The sequence below is a fragment of the Papio anubis genome, chromosome 1 (genome assembly GCF_008728515.1).
Source record: "Papio anubis isolate 15944 chromosome 1, Panubis1.0, whole genome shotgun sequence".
Classification (NCBI taxonomy): Eukaryota; Metazoa; Chordata; class Mammalia; order Primates; family Cercopithecidae; genus Papio; species Papio anubis.
Window position 1 is genome coordinate 153,277,385 of NC_044976.1, and position 8,065 is coordinate 153,285,449.

Sequence of the window (8,065 nt, forward strand, 5' to 3'; positions counted from 1 at the left end):
AAAAGAAAAAATAACATGTAAGAACCATTTGTCTCCTTAAGTAATAGCTCTTCAATTGTTTGAAAGTAGTCATTATTTCCATTCCCCAATCCTTTATTCTCTTCTTCAGAATAAATCTGCCTGGCTTTTTTTAACAGAGACTGTAGTTTGATTTCTAGATTTTCCAGATTCTCCAACCTGTATAAAGAATATACTCATCTGGACCACATGTCCTCAGTATAATAAATGTGATAACACTTGAACATGAGGCAAATTCAAGAACTGAACCTTAGTTTTGGCCTCTAGATTGTGGAAAATTTGAGGACAAGACTGAATTGTTAAGAAAAGTTTTGAATGCAGGACTCTTCCCAGAAGCAAAGAGACAAACGCCTGTGCCTCTCACTTTATGATACGTGTTGGGGAGATCTTGCTGTTGTCAGGGTCTTCCTACAAGGCCCTGCAGGGGAGCTGGTGCCTGTGAGCCTCTCCTGCCTTGTGAGGAGGGGACCTAGAAGATAGGATACCTGCTTCTTGATGCAAACCTCAAAAGTATATATATATATATATATATATATATATATATATATATATATATATATATTTTGTTGTTGTTGAGATAGAGTTGTGCTGTATCACTCAGGCTGGAGTGCAGTGGCATGATTTCAGCTCACCACAACCTCCACCTCCCAGGTTCAAGCCATTCTCCTGCCTCAGCCTCCCAAGTAGCTGGGATTACAGGTGCATACCACCACACCCAGCTAATTTTTGTATTTTGAGTAGAGACGGGGTTTCACCATGTTGGCCAGGCTGATCTTGAACCCCTGACCTCGTGATCCACCCGCCTCAGCCTCCCAAAGTGCTGGGATTGCAGGCGTGAGCCACCGTGCCTGGCCCTCAAAAGCATTTTTAAGGTGCATTTGCCTTTTCATGCTCTGTAATCCCCATGCCCTTGGACCACTTCTTCTCTAAAAGGGAATTCAACTTATTTTAATACCTTTATGAGCTGAATTTATGATAGTCACTTTATGAGTGAACTTTATGTGTCACTGAAAAAAGGATATGTTGAGGTCCTAAGCCCCAGTAACTCAAAATGTGACCTCATTTGGAAATAGGGTTGTTGCAGATATGACTAGTTAAATTAAGATCATAGTGGAGTTGGGTGAGCCCCTAATTCAATATGACTGTTATCCTCTATGAAGACAGCCAGGTGAAGACAGAGACACTGGGAGAATGCCACGTGAAGGTGGAGCATCAGAATAATACATCTACAAGCTGAGAAATGCCAAACACTGCAGGCAACACCAGCAGCTAGAAAGCAGGAAGAAAAAAGTCCCCTACTTTTTCTTATAGGGGTATGAGGGAACATTACCCTTTGAACACCTTGATTTGAAACTACCAGCCTCCAGAACTGTAAAACAACAAATTTTTGTTTTTTTTTTTTAAGCCACCTAATTTGTGATATTTTGTTATGGTAGTACTGGGAAACTAATACAGTAAACCTTCCCATGATGGCCTTCTTTACACAGAAACAGGATTTCCACTTTCTTCCAAGGTCCTGTCAGAGCGCTGAGGGTGAACAAGACATTGGCAGGTGGTGTATCCTGCTTTGGGTCTCATCTTCTGTGTTACTGCAACAGGATTCTCCCAAGTCTTGAGAATATTGGCAGAGAAGAGAGCAGGAATGAGTGTCAGGGGAAGCTGATACTATATTAAGCTGATCTTAATTTGATGAACATAGCCACCTTAATGTTTTGGATTTGAGTCTAGCTTTCTGTAAAATGGAAACAATACTCTTGTTCTACTTTCTACCCTTCTTGCAATTACTTCTTATTGGTAATGTGAGGGAATAAAAAAATGACAAAAACTCTGAGCTGCTCAGACAAGAGTACAAGGGAATCTAACCCAGTCTGGCAGAAGCAGTAGCAGCAGCAGCAAAGTAGGACTTCTCTCAGAAAAGGCCAGGAACCAGAGCCAGGCCAGAAGAATGGCCCTGGAACACCAGGGAAAGCAGAAAGTGCCCATTGGTACCATGAATCCAGGGAAGGAAGCCAGTTCAGACTTCAGCATGTGAGGCCAGCCATGAGAGAGCAGGCATGGTGTGCACTCCAGGTCAGTAAGTCCAGGTTAGCAGATAGCTATACAGCTAGGCATGGGCCTGATCAAAAGCAAAGACAGGCTACACAAGCAGAACAAATGGAACAAAGTGGAGGGTTTGGAGACAAGCCAACTCCAAGACAGCAACTGGGGTTCTATGAGAGAAAACTGGGTTGAACCACTGCTCCTCAGGCAGAATTGTTTGCCTTCTGCTCACGTTTGTTTTTTAATTTCAATTTTTGTAGGTACACAGTATGTGTATTTATTTATAGGGTATAGGAGATGTTTTGAAACAGGCATGCAATGTGAAATAAGCATATCATGGAGAATGGGGTATCTCTCCCCTCAAGCATATATCCTTCAAGTTGCAAACAATTCAATTACACTCTAAGTTATTTTAAAAGGCACAATTAAGCGAGTATTGACTATTGTCTGTTGTGCTATCAAATAGTAGGTCTTATTCATTCTTTCCAGCTATTATTTTGTACCCCTTAGCCATCCTTACCTCCCTCTGCCACCCTCCCACTCCCCTTCCCAGCCTCTGTGACCATGCTTCTACTCTCTATGTCCATGAGTTCAATTGTTTTGATTTTTAGATAACACAAATAGGTGAGAACATGCAGTTTTGTCTTTATGTGCTTGGCTTATTTCTCTTAACATAATGATCTCCAGTTCCATCCATATTGTTGCAAATGACTGGTTCTCATTTTTTATGACTGAATAGTACTCCATTGTGTATATGTACCACATTTTATTTGCCCATTCTTCCATTGATGGTCACTTATGCTATTTCCACATCTTAGCTAGTGTAAATAGTGTTGCAGCAAACACAGAAGTGCAGATATCTCTTTCATATGCTGATTTCCTTTCTTAGGGTTATATACCAAGAAGTGAGATTGCTGGATCATATGGTAGCTCAATTTTTAGTTTTAGTTTTTTGAGGAATGTTCAGACTGTTACTCATAGTGGTTGTAAAAATCTACATTCCCACCAACAGTATACAAGAGTTGCCTTTTCTCCACACCTTTACCAGCATTCATTATTGCCTGTCTTTTGGTATGAGCCATTTTAACTGGGATGAGATAATGTCTCATTGTACTTTTGATTTGCATTTCTCTGATGATCAATGATATTGACCATCTTTTCATATGCCTGTTTGCCATTTGTGCATCTTCTTTTCAGAAATGTTTGTTCAAATCTTCTGCTCATTTTTTGGTCAAATTTTTAGATTTTTTCCTATAGAGTTGTTTAAGCTCCTTATATATTCTGGTCATTAATATACTTTCTCTCATTTCTGTGGGTTGTCTCTTCACTTTGTTGATTGTATCTTTTGCTGTGCAAAAGCTTTTTAACTTGATATGACCCCTTTGGTCTATTTTTGCTTTAGTTGCTTGTGCTTGTGGGGTATTGGTCAAGAAATTTTTGCCCAGATCAATGTCCCAGAGATTTTCTCCAATGTTTTCTTATAGTAGTTTCATAATTTGAGGCCTCAGATTTTAGTCTCTAATCCATTTTTGTTTGATTTTTGTATGTGGTAAGAGATGGGGGTCTAGTTTCATTCTTCTGCATATGAATATCCAGTTTTCCCAGCACCATTTATTTTACCCAGTTTATATTATTGGCATCTTTGTCAAAAATGAGTTCGGTGTAGCTGTGTGGATTTGTTTCTGGGTTCTCTATTCTGTTCCATTTGTCTATGAGTCTGTTTTTATACCAGTACCATGCTATTGTGGTTACTATAGTTCTGTAGCATAATTAGAAGTCATATAATGTGATTCCTTCTGTTTTATTCTTTTTGCTTAAGATAGCTTTGGAAATTCTGGGTCTTTATTGGTTCCATATAAATTTTAGAATTTTTTTTTATTTCTGTGAAGAATGTTATTGGTATTTTCATAGGGATTGCATTGTTAACATGTAAATATGCTACTGATTTTTGTATGTTGATTTTGTATTCTGCAACTTTACTGATTTTTTTTCAGTTCAATAGTTATTTTGAGGAGTCTTTAAGTTTTTCAAAATATAAAATCATATCATCTGCAAACAAGGATAATTTGACTTCTTTCTCTTTAATTTGGATGCACTTTATATCTTTCTCTTGCCTGATTGCCTTAGCTAGAACTTCCAGTACTATTTTGAATAACAGTGGTGACAGTGAGAACCCATGCTGTGTTCCAGATCTTAGAGAAAAGGCTTTCATTTTTTTCCTATTCAGTGTGATACTAACTGTGGGTCTGTCATATATGGCTGTTAATATGTTTGGGTATGCTCCTTCTACACCCAGTTTTTAGAGGGTTTTTATTATGAAGGGATGTTAAATTTTATCAAATGCTTTTTCAGCATCAGTTGAAATGATCATACAGTTTTTATCCTTCATGTTGTTAACATGATGTAGCACACTGATTGATTCACGTATGTTGAACCATCCTTGTATTCCAGAGAAAATCCCAATTGGTCATAATGAATGATCTTTCTAATGTATTGTTGAATGGAGTTTGCTAGTTTTTTCTGTTTGTTTGTTTGTTTTTTGTTTTCCTTAGATGGAGTCTAGCCCTCTTGCCCAGGCTGGAGTGCAGTGGCATGATCTTGGCTCACTGCAAGCTCCACCTCCCAGGTTCATGCTGTTCTCCTGACTCAGCCTCCCAAGTAGCTGGGACTACAGGCACCCACCACCATGCCCGGCTACTTTTTTGTATTTTTAGTAGAGATGGGGTTTCACAGTGTTAGCCAGGATGGTCTCGATCTCCTGACCTTGTGATCCGCCCACCTCGGCCTCCCAAAGCGAGTTTGCTAGTATTTTGTTGAGATTTTTGCATTGATATTCATCAGAGATATTGGTCTGTAGTTTTCTTCTTCTTCTTCTTCTTCTTTTTTTTTTTTTGATGTGTGTTTGATTTTGGTATTGGGATAATACTGGCTTTGCAGAATGAGTTTAAAAGTAGTGTCTCCCTACTCTATTTTTCAGAATAGTTTGAGTAGGATTGGTATTAGTTCTTTAAATGTTTGTTAGAATTCAGCATTGAAGCTATCAGGTCCTGGTTATTCTCTATTGGGAGATTTAATTACAGCTTCAATATTGTTACGTGTTATTGATCTGTTCAAGTTTTGGATTTTTTTCCTGGTTTAATCTTGGTAGGTTGTATATATCTATGAATTTGCCTATTTCTTCTAGATTTTCCAACTTATTGGCATATAGTTGCTCATAGTAACCATTAATGATCCTTTGAATTCCTGCAGCATCAATTGTAATGCCTCCTTTTTCATTTCTGATTTTATTTATTTGGATCTTCTTTCTTTTTTTTTCTTAGTCAGGCTAAAGATTTGTCAATTTTGTTTAAATTTTCAAAAAAACAACTTTTTGTTTCATTGATCTTTTGTATTTTTTCTCATTTCAATGTAATTTATTTCTGCCCTGATCTTTATTATTTATTTTATTCTACTACTTTTGGGTTAGATTTGCTTTTGCTTTTCTAGTTCTTTAAGATGCATTGTTATATTGTTCATTTGAAGCTTTTCCTTTTTGTTGATATAGGTACTTATAGCTATAAACTTCCCTCTTAGTTTGCTGTTTCCCATTGGTTTTGGTATGCTGTGTTTCCATTATAATTTGTTTCAAGAAATTTTTCAATTTTCTTCCTAACTTCTCCATTGACTCACTGGTTATTTAGGAACATATTGTTTAATTTTCATGCATTTTTAGAGTTTCCAAAACTCCTCTCATTATTAATTTCTAGTTTTATTCCATGTGGTCAGAGAAGATACCCTAATCATCTTAATGTTTTAAAACTTGTTTTGTGACCTAATGTATGGCTTATCTTTGATAATGATCCATATGCTGAGGAAAAGTGTATGTATTCTGCAGCTGTTGGACGAAATGTTCTGTAAGTATCTATTAGATACATTTGGTCTATAGTACAGAATAAGTCTGATATTTCTTGTTGATTTTCTGTCTTGAAGATCTGCCCAGTGCAGAAAATGGAGTGTTGAAATCTTCAGCTATTTGGGCCTAGCTCTCTCTTTAGCTCTAATAATATTTCTTTGATGTATCTGGGTGATTCACAGTTGGAAGCACATATATTTAAAATTGTTATATCTTCTTGCTGAATTTATCCCTTTATCATTATATAGTGACTTTTTTGTCTCTTCTTATAGGTTTTTCTTGAAATCTATTTAGTCTGATATAATATAGTGACTTCTGCTCTTTTTCGGTTTCCATTGGCATGGGGTTTCTTTTTCTATCTCTTTATTCTAAGTTTTTGTGTGTGTTTGTAGGCTAAGTGTGTTTCTTGTAGGCAACAGATCAATGGGTCTTGTTTTTTTTAAATCTATTCAACTTGTCTATGTCTTTTGATGGGAGAGTTTAGTCTATTTACATTCAGTGTTATTATTGGTAAGTAAGGACTTACTCCTGTCATTTTGTTATTTGATTTCTGGTGTTTTGTGGTCTTCTCTTTCTTCTTTCTTTCCTTTCTATCTTCCTCTAGTGGAGGGGATTTTCTCTGGCCGTATAATGTAGTTTCCTACTTTTATTTTTTGTGTGTCCATTGCATGTTTTTTGGTCTGAAGTTACCATGAGGCTTGCAAATATTATCTAATAAATAACCTATTATTTTACCGAATAACAACTTAGCATTATTTGCATAAACAAGCAAACACGCAAAAAGAAAACTAATAAAAACTCTATGCTTTAACTCATCTCCTCACTTTTTAACTTTTGGTTGTTTCCATTTATATTTTATTGTACTAATTATGTCTTGAAAATTCTTGTAGTTATTATTTTTTATTGGTTTATTTTTAAGTCTTTTTATTTAGGATAAGAGTAGTTTACACACCACAGTTACAGTGTTATAATATTCTTTGTTTTTTAGTTTACTTACTATTACCAATGAGTTTTGTACCTTCAGGTGATTATTTATCACTCATTAACGTCTTCTTTTTCTTTCTGATGGAAGTACTCCCTTTAGCACATCTGGTAGGAAAGGTCTGGTATTGATGAAATCCCTCAGCTCTTGTTTGTCTGAGAAAATACTTATTTCTCCTTCATGTTTGAAGGCTGTTTCTGCCTGATATACTATTCTAGGGTAAAATATTTTTGTTTTTGTTTTTGTTTTCCTTCAGCACTTTAAATATGTCATGTCACTCTCTCCTGGTTTGTAAAGTTTCCCCTGAAGTTTGCTACCAGACATATTGGAGTTCCATTTTATGTTATTTGTTTCTTTTCTCTTGCTGCTTTTAGGATCCTTTATTTATCCTTGACTTTTGGGAGTTTGATTATTAAATGCCTTGAGGTAGTCTTTTTTGGGTTAAATCTGCTTGGTGTTCTATAACCTTCTTGTACTTGGATATCGATATCTTTCTCTAGGTTTGGGAAGTTCTCTGGTATTGTTCCTTTGAAAAAAACATTCTGCCAATATATCTTTCTCAACCTCTTCTTTAAGACCAATAAGTCTTAGATTTGCCCTTGAGATTATTTTCTAGATCCTGTAGGCATGCTTCAGTGCTTTTTATTTTTTAAATTTTGTCTCCTCTTACTGTGTATTTTCAAATAGCCTGTTTTCAAGCTCTCTAACTCTTTCTTCTGCTTGATAAGTTCTGCTATTAAAGGAAAATATGATGCATTCTTCAGTATGCCAACTGAATTTTTCAGTTCCAGAATTTCTGCTTGATTCTTTTTAATTATTTCAATCTCTGTTAAATTTATGTGATAGAATTCTGAATTCCTTCTCTGTGTTATCTTGAGTTTGTTTGAGTTACCTCAATGCAGTTATTCTGAATTCTCCGTCTGAAAGGTCACATATCTCTGTTTCTCCAGGATTGGTCCCTGGTCCCTTATTTAGTTCATTTGGTAAGGTCATGTTTTCCTGGATGGTGTTGATGCTAGTAGATGTTCTTTGGTATCTGGGCATTGAAGAGTTAGTTATTTATTATAGTCTTCACTGTCTGGGATTATTTGTAGCCATCCTTATTGGGAAGGCTTTCTAGATATTTGAAAATA